This window comes from Vicugna pacos, unplaced genomic scaffold, assembly GCF_048564905.1.
Source record: "Vicugna pacos unplaced genomic scaffold, VicPac4 scaffold_20, whole genome shotgun sequence".
Lineage (NCBI taxonomy): Eukaryota > Metazoa > Chordata > Mammalia > Artiodactyla > Camelidae > Vicugna > Vicugna pacos.
The window spans coordinates 33967561-33984701 of NW_027328741.1; the positions used below are offsets into that span (position 1 = coordinate 33967561).

At 32.8% G+C, this 17141-nt stretch overlaps 1 long non-coding RNA gene across 2 annotated transcripts; it reads right to left on the reverse strand.

Moving 5' to 3' along the window:
- Positions 1-2167: 2167 nt before the first annotated feature.
- On the reverse strand, positions 2168-3835 carry LOC140694213 (uncharacterized). 2 transcript variants are annotated; one of them, XR_012069963.1, is made up of 2 exons: positions 3565-3835; positions 2168-2494 (listed from the first exon to the last, which is right to left on the reverse strand). It is a non-coding gene; the product is annotated as an uncharacterized lncRNA (long non-coding RNA). The 2 variants fall into 2 exon arrangements; XR_012069964.1 differs by having other exon boundaries at positions 3440-3681.
- Between the last annotated feature and the right edge of the window lie 13306 nt (positions 3836-17141).

Genomic DNA, 17141 nt, shown 5'->3' on the forward strand with positions numbered 1-17141 from the left:
AGATTTGTATTATTTAGTGGGAAGAATTCAGTGGGCAGAGCTCAGGGAATAGTTTTCAAACACCAGCCAACTTTTGTACTTTGCCAATAGTCTAGCTTTTCCCAGGTAGAAAACAACAGATAGACTAACAAATAATATTCTTCTTTAGGATTTCTAATTCTGAAAGTAAACTGTAGCTTTTGACTTATCAGTATAGAACGTTGTTAAGATGATCACGGTAAGACCCACTGTCTAATAAGGGAGGTGGAAACTAGCTGCTGAACCATCGCATCTGAACCCCAGACTGCTAATGTAAACAACAACATAGCCACCATCACAGTTGTGCTGACAAACTTAAAATCTTGATGTTTCTGTTGTAGGAAAAACCACTGCTGTCCATACACAGATCTCCTACTGCAAGTGGTCTCTTTTCTTCTCTTGGTAAAGGACATATTGGTGGAATGTTCCGTAAGCTTACCCTGGCCGATTTGCCAATTCTCCAGATTATCAAAGGCTTTATTCACAATTGGTGACACATTTTTAGGACTCAATATTGCCATTTCAGTCTTATCAGCTGACACTGGATGCATGATTATGACCAGAAGCCTTAGATACCCTGACATTGCCTACAAATTTTCCAGCATTTCAGGGCATTTCACATTCTGAAAATGCTTCACCTTTTATTTTAAGTAAAAGGGAATTACTCATAGTCTTCCATGAATATTTTATATTTCTTAATATCTGCAGAAATTTTATATTCTTGCAGTTGGACAAATTTTAAATTCTACCACCCTCACCTCCTTCTAGTCCGCACATTTTAGATTGTAATTTAGTTTCTGAATATGACCACCACTACCAAGGTTCAAGTACCTCTTAGATACTTCCTGTGTTATGGTTAGAAGTGGCAAAAGTTGTGTGGTGTCTATAAACCTGTATTAAATATATGCAATGGCACTGTCTCTTCTGGACAAAGCTCTGATTCTAAGAAGTAAATTAATTAGAAGGCAGTATAATTATTGTTATGGGGAAAAGAATCAGCTATTTTGGGGTGGGTGGGTGATAAAGAGACAGGAAAAAATCCAGCAAATGAGAATGGAATGCTTTAGGCCCCTGGAGGCATGAATTAAGAAGAAAATAATACTTTGTCTCCTGTACCTACCTCCACTTACTGTCTTGAATGACTAGTCCCTGGGCTATGAAAAGAGCTAGTTTGTGGTGAAGAGTAAAGACCATAACGAAATAGTTTGAAAACCATGAGAGTTTTGTTGTTTCAGGAAAGTAGATTTTGCTTAAAGTCAACATGTATTTTTCATTCACTAAATAATAAAATGCATCTTGTGGCATGTGCTGTGCTTACTTTGCTGGTATCCAAGTTAGACAAGGAAAGTTGGATAGACAGAAAACATCTGGAGGAGGTGGTTTCTGTGCTGAGACTGGGAAAATCTAAGTAGGTAAATGGAGGACATCCTAAGTCCAAGGATGAGTTGGAGCAACAGTTTTGAGGTTGGAGTTAATATGGTTGACAAGCATTTTCCTGGATATATCTCCAGATACAGTGAAACATAAAGATATTCCAAGGTAGTCAGATGCCAGATCTATAAAGAAATGACTAAACTATGTTGAGATGTGGACTTAGATTTGGAAAGGCTTTAAGTGCCCCTCTGAGGATGTAAGCATATCTTTGGCTGGCATATAAAAGTAACATTAAGTTTTCACTAGAAAATATAGTGCAGACCCTTGAGGGGAGGAAAAGAAAGCACCAATTGAAATGCATTGAGAACAGCACAAAGAAGATCATAGGAAAAATTGCTTCTTAAATTCTTCCTCATGCTGACTGTGCCATCTGAGACTACATCACGTGACTGTTATGATTCCAGGGATGACATAATAGAGACCATGATTCCTGGGTCGGTTCCTGCATTTATCTCCTGTTCCAACCTATCATAATTTAACACTTTAAATACTTTCCAGAATCAACCAGAAACCACTTAGTACTGTTCCCTCTCTCCATGTTTTTGTCTTTTTCCAAATTCTTCATTTTCTCTTCTTCCTTACAAGAAATTATATAAATTTACTCTCATATTGTTCCATCAAATGATCATATCAATCAAATATCTCTTTTTTTCTTTAAACACTAACTTAGTCTCGCGTTTAAATCTTTACTCTATTTTAAAAAATATAAGGACAATACAGGTACACATTTATATTTATTGTTCAAATAAGAATATTGCAGATATATGTCGACATTTGCCAACATAAATTTTAATCTTTGCTATCCTGCATAATCTGGTAGTCCTCTGGTAGATCAATTGTAATTAGGATGACGTTATTAAACTGAAGATAGCTGATGAGTTGACCTTGAAAGTGAGGTAGCTGATGTATCAGCTATCACTGGCACTGGAAACCGTGGGTTTCTCCCTGGTTGAAGTTTAGAAAAACGACCTTCATTGGCAGATATGTTGTGATATCTATTTGGAAAAGTAGAAGGCTCCACCATCAGTCCAAAATAATTGCCCTGTATGGGAGACAAGATGCTGTAATGAGAAATAGAATTTGTAGTTGTAATGAAGTTCACAGCACGGCCATTTGCTTCAGTGTAGCTGCTTTGGGAATGCCTGTGGATAGTGGTCAACTGATTTAAAATAGCACGTTGATCCACTGCAATTTGTTCTCATGGTCTAACTGACACTGATGATGAAGGAGAAATCACCTCTGATCGGGGTATTTGTATCACCAATTATGTGGCTAGTAGAGGGCTTTCTGTTAAGAGGCATGTTTAAATTTGGAGAAGGTAAAAATGCACTTTCTCCACTAGTGTCAGCCACAAAATCAGAATTATGATTATCCATATTACCCCCTCCTATAAAGTGCTTCTTGTTGAAATCTTCAGCCAATGAAGATACCAGAGAGACATTTTTAATCCCAAATTTTATTTTTATCCTCACTAAAATTTGGGGACAGCCTCATTTAAAATTTGAAATATGGTAGAATTGCAGCTACAATGAAAGTAGAAATGTTTTAGTAATATTTTAAACCAAAATAGAAGACTACAATAAGCCTAACCTATAAAACCTCAGATTTCACGTTTACAATGCAAAGATAATATCAAAATATGAGCAATTCTGACTATTTTTGAAATTCCTTATTTCGTATATACACATTTAAATTATATAGTCATCAAATTTAAGAAGTTAGCATTTGCAGTAACGGTGAAAGCCACTTTTGAAAACAGCTTTAATATCTTTATTTAGATTTATGTTAAGATTCATAGTTGCTAGCAAAGTTTATCATAATCTTGACTACTTAAGGCAATATCCTCATTTTTATAAAAAATAAAGAATTATAGCCTTAGTAGTTTTATACAATTTTCAAAAACTTTCCATTTATATTACCATAAATTGATGTACAAAATTAAATTTTATATCTAAGTTACCAAGTGGTAACTAAACTTTGTGAATACCTTGCTTAAAATATAGACTTCTTTTTCTTCTGCTATAAAGACAGCTAGACAAGCAGATCTTTGAAAATTCTGCTGCAATTACCTAAACCCATAAAGCTTTAGCTGTATAACTAAATTTTTCATACTTCCAGGTTCAAATATTCTGAAAGGGGCCTTTCTTTCCAAAACTTCCATCTTAAAGACATCTTCATCAATCACTATGGAAGATCCATTATCATCCCACCAGACGGATTTAAATTGGTCACTCCCATACATTTTCCAGAGTTTTCCTGGAAATGTCAGAGAATGAAAATCATTATCTCCAACTGGTTCAGAGACACAATGTGTGTAATATGGTCTTTTTATCAAGGATCCTTCTGACAAAGTCAGAGAATCAATTTCTTCAATCATAGACCTCAAGTCCAAGTCCCCAGAGAATGTTTGATCACAAAATAGAGATCTACTGGAGTTTCCTGAACCAGTTGGCCCATCTTTAGGAAACTTATCTTGAATTTCTGAAGAAACAAGTGCCATTTCAAATAAATTTTTCTGCAGCTACTTTTCTATTCGGCATGGTTTTGAGCACTACAGCTTCAAATGCTGCTCTGGCAAGCCTGCACATTTAAACTGGTAGGCCATCACAATGGTTCTCAACCTGAGTAGCTGTGACATCACAAAACGTCTTGTCTCCTAGCAACCCAAGATTAACATTCAGCCAGTGTTTCCTTCTCATTCATCCAGTTAAAATGAATCATATAAGATGCTTATTTTTATAGTGTGATCTGCAAATATTATCCCCACAAAATCTTTTTAAATAATTTAATTTTGGGGTCTATGAAATAAAACCAATCTCTTCCTTTTGTACACAAATTTATACCAGTTTGGTGAACAGAGTATAAATAATGCTTAAAATAAATAAAATAATTTTAAAGTTTTGGAATTTAAAATGAAATTTGTGTAAAACTTGTACAGAAAATTTATAACTATTTCATTATCTTTTGTAATTAAAGTGAAACATAAGTTGATTTGGAAATGGAAGTAATTATTTATCTGTGTACCTTAAAATAGTAGCTCTATATTCAAAACATGAGTAGAATAAATGTCAGTTTTTTCGGTATGTTTATAAACAAATGGTAAATATTTATGAATTAAATTTAGAAAACTTTAATTAATCAAATTTAAGAAATCTCAAAGTGGGGAATTTTTGTTTTAAATTGTACTTCAGTGCTATATGTAAAACTAATGTAATTTAATATTCTACTTTAAAATTACACAAGAGAAAATCTTATTGTAAACATACAAATGTTTATTTTTGCCATTCTTTCACTTAGAGGTTTTTCAGTCCCTAGAAGGAATAAATTTTCCTGTCATTTTATAATCCATACTCTTTTGGATTCTGTTAAGTGCTCCAAAATGATGTTGATAAATACAATTATGCACAAGATCCTGGGTTCTATAAGCAGTGCCTCCATTAAGGGGCAAAGAAACAATTAAAAAACAAAGAAATAAGTGTACATGTGGGTTGGTGTGGAAAACACCACATAATGAATTTTAGGAAGCATTATTTTCCCAGTCCTGAATCAGTTGGCATTGTTAGTATAATATGGCACTTTAAGACAAGTGATTTGTGCACTAATTGTAAATAATAGCTATGTTCTGTATCAGTAAACTGAAGTAAATTCAGTTACCAAAAGTTATATTCTTATTTAGATAAAATTTCCATTAAACATAAGTGAAATTCAAAATGAGAGATAAAATTTTTAAATAAATAAATGTTCACTCAAGCTACAATGTACATTTTTCCTTCTGTATGTGTATATTACATTCTAAATAAATATTAGCAACCTGATTTCATGGCATATTATAAGTATTATAAACTATAGTTAGGTTTGGTTTAGTCCTGTTTCATAAATATTATTTAAAAAATGCAAATCAATATATGTGATACCATCAATTAAAAAACAGAGAATTCAAAAGTGACAATCTCAGAAAATGTAGGAAAATTGTTGACAGAAGTGATCTTAACTTTTGTATACAAAAAATTCTTAACAAATTTGCTTTAAATAAAATATAACTAAACATAATAAAAGCCATAAATTAAAAACCCATGACAAAAATCAAGTTAAATGTTAACATACAGGAAGGTTTTCCTCTGGTCCAGTAATAAGAAAAAGTAGCTCATTTTCACAAGTCCTAAATTACAGTACTCAAAGTCCTAGCCAGAACAACTTGTCAAGAAAAATTATATAAGGCTTACAACTAGTAAAAACGCAGTAAAATTTTTACAAATGACATAATTATACACAGATGGAAAACTCCATATACTCCTCCAGTGAATGCTAGAAATAATGAACAAACTTAGTAAACTTGCAGAATACAAAATCAATATACAAATATATGTTGCATGTTTATACACTAACATCACATTATCAGAATAAGGAATTAGGAAAACAGTTGTGTGTACATTTATACCAAAAAGAATAAAAAAGGGATAAATTTGATAAGTGAAATAAAAGATCTAAACATAGTTCTATAAATTAAAGGTGTAATAAATATAAGTAAACAAAAGAAATAAAAGATATTCTGTGCTCATGGATTGCATAAAATGTCAGAAAATACTCTAATCTATGTTTCACATGTTCAATCTCCCCAGCACTACATATTGAGGAGAATGTCTTTTCTTCATTTTATACTCTTGCTTCATTTTTCATGGGTTAATTGATCGTAGGTGTGAGGTGTTATATCTGGTTTCTCAATTCTCTTCTATTGATTGGTGTCTGTTTTTGAGCCAGAATCATGTTGTTTAAATTACTAAAGCTTTGTAGGACTGTTTAACATCAGAGAATATTACACTAATTGATTTAATACTCTTTTTCAAGTTTATTTTGACAACACATGATCTTTGTAGTTACACATAAATTTTGAAGTTATTTTTTTTATTTAATGCAAAAATCTCATGGGTATTTTGACATGAATTACACTAAATGTAGATTGCTTTGGGTAGTATGGTTGTTTCAACCACATAGTTTCACATCATTAACATAAGAGATCTTTTCATTTCTTTGAATCAGTTTTAATTTCCTTCATCAATGTTTTCTATTTTTTAACGTATAGTTTTTCATCTTATTCATTAGCTTCATTTCTATGTAGTTTTTACATATATATATAATTATATACATTATATTTGTAAACACATTTCCTGCACAAATACAACAGTCAGAAGACAGTGACAAGACATATTCAAAGTCCTGAATGAAAGAAAGCTGTAATCTAAAATAATTTATCAAGCAAGGCTATCCTTTAGAATAGAAGGAGAGATAAATAACTTCCGCAAAAGCAAATACTAAAAGAAATTAGTGACAGAAATAGAAATAATGAAAATCTACTCTAAGAAAAAAAGAAGCAGTATGCCATAGAAATGAGAAAGGCATTATTAAAAAGGTAATAGCTACAATGAATTACATTAGAATAAACATGATGTAAAAAAGAGGACATCAAAATTTTTAAGGGTTAGAGAGTGAAACAGGACAATACAGAGTATTTTCTTCTTGTTTCTGTTCTCTTTATGATGGGTTAGAATTTGTATTCCTATCAGTTAAAATAAACAGATATAATAACGGGTCAATATACATACAAAAGAGGTTAACCATAAGTCAAAAGCTTACAATGAAGTCACAAAGCCAAAAAGAAACAAAGATAATAAAAGAAAACTTATCAAACCACAAAAAGAAAAAGAAGTGAACAAAAAGGAAATACAAAATCAAATGGAAAATGTTCAAAAAGGAAATAAACACCACTCTCTCAATAATTATCACAAATGTTAATGCACTTAGTGATTCAATCAAAATATATATATTGTCAGATGGGATAATATAACAAGACCCTTCATTACGAAGCATACAAGAGACCCAATTTTGTAAGAGGAATACACATCAATTGAATGTCAGAAGATGGAAAAATATATTGCATGCTAATGGACATGACAAGAAAGCAGGACTAGCAGTACTGACTTCACACAAAAGAGACTTTACAAGAAAGGCCATAGAGAAAGATAAACAAGGACATGATATGGTGATTAAAGGAGAAATACAAAATGAGGGCTTTATACATATTAAGATATATGCACTCACAACAGGAGCACATAAATACATAAAGCAAATACTAATAGATGAAAAGGGAGAAATTGATGGGAACACAATCACAGTAGGAAATTATAACACCCCATTATCATCACCAGACTGGTCTTTCAGACAGAAAATTAATAAGGGAACAAATATACTAAAAGATATGATAAAATAATTGGATCTGGTTTATATTTTCATAACAGTACTTCTCCCCAAAACAGAATATACATTCTTTTCCAGTGCACATGGAATGTTTTCTAGGAAAGATTATGTACTCAGGCACAGAAGAAGCCTTAACAAATTTTAGAAGATAAAAATTATTTCAAGTATCTTTTCTGAGTATAATAACATGAAACTAGAATTCAATCACAGAAAAACAGAGAGAAAAAATGACAGCATGTAGATTAAACAACATGGTACTAAAACAAGGGGGGAGCTGATGAAGTAAAATAAGAAATTAAAAAAAACCCTTGAGAAATATGACAAAACACTATGCAAAGTTTATGGAATACAGTTAAAGCAGGCTTAAGAGGGAAGTTCATAGTGAAAAGGCTCTCCTCAAAGTAGAAGAGCAACTTCAAATAAATAATCTAATGTTCTATGTAAACTAATCATGAAAAGAAGAACAAACAAAACCAAAAGTCAACAAAAAGAGGGAAATAACGATCAAGGAAGAAAGAATTGAAATAGAGATTAATAATAGAAAAAATCAAAAAATTTTTGAAATAGTAAACAAAATTGACAAAACTCTGGACAGACTCATCACAAGAATAGAGAGAGAACACAAATAACATAAGAAATGAAAATGGAGAAACTACAAATACTGCAAATAATTTGGAAAATATCATAAGGGAATACCATGAGCAACTATATGGAAACAAACTGGATAACCAGGAAGAAGTGGAGAAGTTTCTGGAAACATTCAGCCCACCATTTTTGCATTAAGAAGAAATTGACCATTTGAACAGACAGATCACCAGAAATGAAATAGAATTATCAATAAAATAAAAAATCTCTGCAAACAAATATTCAGACCCAAATAGATTCACTGGGGAATTTGACCAAACATAGAAAGAAAAATCCATAGCATTCCTCCTCAATATCTTCCAAAAATTGATACGGGGAGAGTACACCCAAACTCAAACCATAAGGCCAACATCAACCTGATACCAAAACCAGACAAAGACACTACCCCAAAACAAAACTATGGGTCAATATCATTGATAAACACAGATGTAAATGTCTTTAAGGAATTATTAACTAACAAAATCTAACAGCATGTAAAAAAAGATTATACACCATGGTCAAGTTAGGTATTTCCCAGGAACACAAGGATGGTTGAACATATGCAAATCAATCAATCAATTTTGATACAACATATCAACAAATGAGAGGACAAAAAACCACATAATCATCTCAGTAGATAAAGAAAAAGCATTTGATAATATTTAACCACTATTTGCTATAAAAGTCCTTATCACAGTGGGCACAGAGGGACCATATCTCAGCTAATGAAAGCTATTTATGACAAACAAATAGCCAGCAAAATACTAAATGGTGAAAAACCAAAACCCTTGCCAGAAAAACCTGAGAGAAGTCAAGTTTGCCCATTCTCACAGTTTCTATTCAATATAGTCTTGGAAATCTTAGCCACAACGGTCAGGCCAGAAAATGAAATAAAAGCATTCAGACTGGAAAAGAAGAGGTAAAATTGCCATGATAAGCAGACATGACTCTATATAAAGAAAAAAGAAAAAGCTTCACAAAAAAATTACTTAGGCTAAAAAAGGAACTGGGCAATGTACCAAGTGTAATGTAGGAAAACCAATTGCATTTCTTTATGCTACCATTTAATCAACAGGAAAACAAAGTATAGAAACAACTGCTTTTTTAACTGCACCCAAAACTATAAAATGTTTAAGAATATATCTGACCAAGTAGGTGAATGACTTATACATGGAGAACTAGAAAACATTGATTGAGGAATTCAAAAAAGATCTGAAGAAGTGGAAAGATGCCCAATGAACTTGTAATGGAAGAAACAATTTTGTTAAAATGCCCATACTGCCCAAGGCAATCCACAGACTTAATTTGATTTCCTATCAAATTATTAAAAACATTTCTTTTTTGACTGAAACAAATACTCCTATGGTTTACACAGAGTCATAAAAGATCCATAATTTCCAAAGCAATATTCAAGAAAAAGAAAGAGGTTTGAGGAATAAACCACCAGTTCTCCAAACAATATTGCAGAGCTACAATAATCAACATAACAGAATAGAGGGCCTAGGAATAAATATACAGGCCTAAGCTCAATTAATCTCTGACAGAGTAGCCAAGAATATGACAGAGAAAAGACCATCTCTTCACCAAATGGTGTTGGGAAAACTGGATAGCAGCATGCAGAGCAATTGAGTTAGGACACTCCTTCACTCCATACACAAGAATAACCAAAAAATGGCTTGAAGTTTCAAATGAAAGGCAAGACACTGTAAATCTCCTAGAAGAGTTAATACGCAAAACACTCTGAGATAAATCTCAGCAATGATCTCCTAGAACAGCCTACCCAGGTAATGGATGTAAGAGCAAAATTAGTAAATGGGACTTAATTTAACTTATAAGCTTTTGCACAGCAAAGTAAACCAGACAAAAAGCAAAATGGCAACCTACAGGATTAAAGAATATATTTAAAAATGATGCAACTGACAAAGTCTTAATTTCCAAAATACAAAGACTTCATACAACATAATAATAATAAAAAAAAAGAAACCCAATCTGAGAATGGGCAGAAGCCCTAAAAAAACAATTCTCCAATAAAGACACACAAATGACACATAGATATATGAAAAAATAAATTGCTCAGTTTCATTATCAGAGAAGGGCAATTCAAAATTATAATGAATTATCACTTCACAATAGTCACAGTGGCCATCATTCAAAAGTCCACAAACAATAGATGCTGGGGAAGCTGTGGAGAAATGGAACCCTCCTACACTGTTGGTAGGAATGTAGTTTGGTGCAGTCATTGTGGAAACCAGGATGGGGATTCCTCAAAAGAATAAAAACAGAATTAACATACAATCCAGCAATCTCACTTCTGGGTATATATCAAAGGGAACTCTAATTCAAAAAGACTTCTGCACCCCAATGTTCTTAGCAGTGCTATATACAAAAGCCACGACATGGAAGCAACCTTCTCGTCCAACAACAGATGACAATATTCAGAAGTTATGCCATAATTACACATTGGAATAATATTCTGCAATGAAAAATGGTAAAACTATGACATTTGAAGCAAAATGGATGTCCCCAAAAAGTGTCAATCTAATTGAAAAATTCCAGGAAGAGAAAGAAAAATAATACATGACATGACATATTTGGAACCTTAAAAAAAAATTTGGATGAGAACACTACGATTTTATCTACAAAACTGAAACACAGTCGCAGATCTAATAAACAATTTTATGATTACTGCCGAAAAGGGCTGCGGGATTATATATTTGGGAGCTGTAGATTTACAAAAGCTTTCCACTATATATAAAAATAGATTTTTTCAAAATATCTTTTCTATGACACAGGGCAGTAAGTTAAACATCGTGAAGTAAACTTTAATAGGCACACAAATATATGCATGTACGGGAACACTGTGCTATACATCACAGATTGACACATTGTAAATGGCAGTATTTCAATGATAAATAAATGAATAAATATGTAAATAAATAAATAAATAAATAAATAAATAATGACTAAATAAAAAATATATAATAACAAATGAAATACAAAGATTCACACTTCTTAACATTACACATCAAGAATCTAGGTGAAAACAAAGAATAAAGAAGAAAATTAAATGAATGAGAGTAAGTCAAATAACAAGAGAAACAGTTGAAAAGATAAAAAAATATATTTAACTCTGTTTCTTTTTAACATAAAGTGGACAAAAGTTTAGGTTGTCTAAGAAAATAATGACTCAGATAATATTAGAAATAAAAGAGAAGATATTACCACTGATGTTGTAGAGATGCAAATCATCATAAGAAATTACCACTAGCCAATGATTTGAATGACCTAAAACAAAAGACAAATTTCCAGAAACATATGTCTTCCAATACTGAATCAAGAAGAAATAAGAAAATTAAATAGGGCAAAAGAGTGTAAGAGTACATAAATAATGCAAACTTTCCAAACTAGTAAAAATTTACAAGACGACATTTCTGCTGAATTCTGTCATACATTTGAAGAAATTATTCACCAATTCTCCCCCAAATCTTCCAAGAATTTGAAGGGGGTGAAAGATTCCAAACTTGTTTTATGATGCCAGATTTATTTGCATAACAATTCTAGAAAGGACATTATATGCAAAATATAGAATATTATCCCTGATGAACATATGTGCCAAAATTCTCAACAAAACACAAGCAAAATGAATTCAACAACACATTTAAATTATAATACACATACATGAGTAAAGGGATTTATCCCTGAGTTTAAAGATACTGGAAAATATTCAAATCAATAAAGGTGACATGCCACACAAATAGAATGAGAAATAAAACACATAATCATCTCAATAGGTGCAGAAAGAGCATTGTATATAATGCAACATCCTTTTATGATACTCCCAACAAATTAAATTAACCCTGTCAGTGGCACAATATCATATACACACAAAAACTGTGTGGAGAGAAGCGAAGCAGTTCTCTGTTTATTGATTCTTAGAAGAAGGGTTTATATAGGACATGCACAATGCCTCACATATCATCTAAGTTATAACAATGTTAATAATCTTAAGCAACTTATGCCCCATGCTCCTGCAGTAAGCACAGGATGTTAAATGATCAAGGATTGTTTTAAAGTTCATCACAGAACTTCATTAAGTAGGCCTTCTCTTATCCAGCCAGCTGTGCCTATCTTAGGTTGTCCTCCTCTGAGGATCTTACCCATCATAGGCTATCCAGCCATTCATACTGGATACACTGATTAGGACATTTCTGGATAGACATATCCAGCCTGGATATGTGACATTCCTCACAGCTTGTTTATCAATTCAACCCATGGGCTTATTCTCTAGAGCCTTCAGACAGGGGCCTACAAACCCAACATCCCTTGATAGAAAACTGGATGAAAAAAATTTGATGTATATATGCAATGGAATCAATACTTTGCATTCTATTCAAGAGTTTCCACGGTGTTCCTTGTTCTCCACAATCTCACCATCATCTATTTCTTTCCTTTTTGATGAGAGCCTTCTGACAATTGTGAGTTCTTGTCTCATTTATGGTTTATGACTTTCCTAATAATATATAACTGTGAACATAATTTCATGTGTAATTTAGCCAACCTTATGTTTTCTACAAAAAATTGATTCAGATTTATCTGTTCATTTCTATGAACATTTTTTAAATTGGATTGTTTGGTATTTTTGTTGTTGTTGTGGGGTAAGAGTTTGCCATATATTTTGGATATTAACACTAGTTTGGGAAATATCACTTGCAAATATATTCTCCCATTGTGTTGGTTGACTTTTCATTTTATTGATCATTTCTTCAGCAGTGTAAATCTGTTTACAGTGATACAATCATATTTTGTTAGTTTTGCTTCTGCCTCCCTTGCAAGAGGAAACATATGTAAAATCAAATTAAGTCCAATGTCAGAGTGTACTTCTTATGTTTTACCCTAGGATTCTTTGTTTTCAGGTTTCATCTTTTATATGCCCAGGATTGGGATTGCTGGGTCATATGATAGGTCTATGTTTACTTTTTAAAGAACTTCCATACAGTTTCTAATGTTGTTGCACCTATATTCATTCCCACCAACAGCGTTGGAGAGTCCCTTTTTCTCCACAGCCACCTTAGTATTTATTATTTGTAAATATTTGCTTAACAGCCCTTCTCACTAGTGTGAGGTAAAACATTATTTTATTTTTGTCTTGCCTTTGTATAATGATTAGCTATGTGAGCATATCTTTATGTTCCTGTTTGTCATCTGTGGGTCTTCATTGACAATTGTCTTCTGCTCATTTTCTGGCTGGGTTGTTTGTAGATTTTTGAAATGGAGTTCTATGAACGATGTGTGTATTTTTGAAATTAGCCTCTTGTTAATTGAATTGTTTCCTAATGTTTTCTCCCATTTGGAATTTCATCTTTTCATTTTGTTTACTTTGCTGGGTAAAAGCTTTTAAGTTTAATTAGGACTTTTGTTTATTTTGCTTTTATTGTTTTCAGCTTGGGAGAGGGACATAAGAAAATTTTGCTACATTTTATGTCTTGTTTTGCCTATGTTAGTTTCCAGGAGTTATATTTTGTCATATATTAGATTCAGATATTTAAATCATTTTGTGTTTATATTTGTACAGTGTGTGGGAGTTTTCTTTTTTGTTTTTTTTTAACATTTTGTATTGATTTATAATCATTTTACAATTTTGGTCAAATTCCAATGTTCAGCACAAATTTTAAGTCATTTATGGACATATACACACTCATTGTCACATTTTTTTCTCTGTGATTTAGCATAACATTTTGTGTATATTTCCCTGTGCTACACAGTGTAATCTTGTTTATCTACTCTACAATTTTGAAATCCCCATATATCCCTTCCCACCCTCTAACCCCCTGCTCACCACAATTCTGTATTCTCTGTCCATGAGTCTATTTCTGAACTGTATTTATGCTTTGTTTTTGTTTCTTTGTTTGTTTGTATTTTTGTTTTTTAGATTCCACATATGAGCGATCTCATATTGTATTTTTCCTTCTCTTTCTGGCTTGCTTCTCTTAGAATGACATTCTCTAGGAGCAACCATGTTGCTGCAAAGGGCATTATGTTGTTGGATTTTATGTCTGAGTAGTATTCCATTGAATAAATATACCACATCTTCTTTATCCAGTCACCTGTTGATGGACATTTAGGCTGTTTCCTTGTTTTGGCTATTGTAAATAGTGCTGCTATGAACATTGGGGTGCAGGTGTCATCCTGAAGTAGATTTCCTTCTGGGTACAAGCCCAGGAGTGGGATTCCTGGCTCATATGTTGAATCTATTCCTAGTCTTTTGAGAAATCTCCACATTGTTTTCCACAGTGGCTGCACCAACCTGCATTCCCACCAGCAGTGTAGGATGGTTCCCCTTTCTCGACAGATTCTCCAGCATTTGTCATTTTTGGATTTTGGATTGACGGCCATTCTGACTGGTGTGAGGTGATACCTCATTGTAGTTTTGATTTGCATTTCTCTGATAATTAGTGATATAGAGCATTTTTTCATGTGCCTTTTGATCATTTTTATGTCTTCCTTGGAGAATTGCTTGTTTAAGTCTTCTGCCCCCTTTTGGATTGGGTTGTTTATTTTTTTCTTATTGAGTCATATGAGCTGCTTATATATACTGGAGATCAAGCCTTTGTCAGTTTCACTTGCAAAAATTTTCTCCCATTCTGTAGGTTTTCTTCTTGTTTTACTTCTGGTTTACTTTGCTGTGCAGAAGCTTTTAAGTTTCATTAGGTCCCATTTCTTTATTCTTGCTTTTATTTCTTCTAGGAGAAAATTTTTGAAATATATGTCAGATAATGTTTTGCCTATGTTTTCCTCTAGGAGGTTTAATTTATCTTGTGTTATGTTTAAGTCTTTAATCCGTTTTGAGTTGATTTTTGTATGTGGTTTAAGGGAGTGTTCTAGCTTCATTGTTTTACATGCTGCTGTCCAGTTTTCCCAACAATATTTGCTGAAGAGACTGTCTTTTTTCCATTGTATATTCTTGCCTCCTTTGTCGAATATGAGTTGACCAAATGTTTGTGAGTTCATTTCTGGTTTCTCTATTCTGTTCCATTGGTCTATATGTCTGTTTTGTTACCAATACCACGCTGTCTTGATGACTGTAGCTCTATCGTATTGTCTGAAGTCTGGGAGAGTTATTCCTCTGGCCTCTTTCTTTCTCTTCGGCAATGCTTTGGCAATTCTAGGTCTTTGATGGTTCCATATAAATTTTATTATGATTTGTTCTAGTTCTGTGAAATATATCCTGGGTAATTGGATAGGAAGTTCATTAAATCTGTAGATTGCCTTGGGCAGTGTGACCAGTTTAAAAATATTGATTCTTCCAATCCAGGAGCATGTAATATCTTTCCATTTTTTAAAGTCTTCTTTAATTTCCTTCATCAATGGTTTATAGTTTTCTGTGTATAATTCTTTCACCTCCTTGGTTAGATTTATTCCCAGATATTTTATTATTTTGGGTGCTATTTTAAAGGGGATTGTTTCTTTACTTTCTTTTTCTGTTGATTTATCATTAGTAAAAAGAAACGTAACTGATTTTTGAACGTTAATTTTGTAACCAGCTGCCTTCCTGAATTCTTCAATCAAATCTAGTAGCTTTTGTGTGGACCTTTTAGGGTTTTCTATATATAGAAACATGTCATTAGCATATAATGACACTTTTATCACTTCATTTCCAATCTGGATCCATTTTATCTCTTTCTCTTGCCTGACTGCTGTGGATAGGTCTTCCAGGGCTATGTTGAATAGGAGGGGTGATAGTGGGCATCCTTGTCTTGTCCCAGATTTTAGTGGGAAGCTTTTGAGTTTTTCACCATTGAGTAGTATGCTGGCTGTAGGTTTGTCATATATAGGTTTTATTATGTTGAGTTATGTTCCCTCTATACCCACTTTGGCGAGAGTTTTATCATAAATGAGTGTTGAATTTTATCAAATGCTTTTTCTGCATCGATTGAGATGATCATGTGGTTTTTGTCCTTTCTCTTGTTGATGTGATGTATTACATTGATTGATTTGCATATGTTGAACCAGCCTTGTGTCCCTGGGATGAACCCCACTTGGTCATGGTGTAATAATCTTTTTTATGTGTTGTTGGATTCTATTTGCTAAAATTTTGGTGAGGATTTTGGCGTCTATGTTCATCAGTGATATTGGCCTATAATTCTCTTTTTTTATAGTGTCTTTGCCTGGTTTTGGTATCAGGGTGATAGTGGCTTCATAGAATGTATTTGTGGGTATTCCCTCCTTTTCAATCATCTGGAAGAGTTTGAGAAGGACTGTTATGCATTCTTCTTTGTATGTTTTGTAGAGTTCCCCGGTGAAGCCATCTGGTCCTGGACTTTTATTTGTAGGGAGGTTTTTAATTGCTATTTCTATTTCCTTTCTAGTGATCGGATTGTTCAAGTGTTCAGTTTCTTCTTGATTCAGTTTTGGTGGACAGTATGTTTCCAGAAACTTGTCCATCTCCTCTTGGTTATCCAGCTTGGTTCCATATAGTTTTTCATAATATTCTCGTATGATATTCTTTATTTCTATTTTGTTTGTTGTAATTTCTCAGTTTTCCTTTCTTATTTTGTAATTTGTGCTCTCTCTTTTTTCTTCTTTGTGAGTTTGGCCAGATGTCTGTCGATTTTATTTACTTTTTCAAAAAACCAGCTTTTGGTTTGGTTGATTTTTCTATGGTCTTGTTAATCTCTATTGTATTTAATTCCTCTCTGATCTTTATTATTTCCTTCCTCCTGCTGCTTTTTGGGGCTTTTTGTTCTTCTTTTTCTAATTGATTCAGGTGGTGGGTTAACTTGTTTATTTGAGATTTTTCTTCTTTTTTGAGGAAG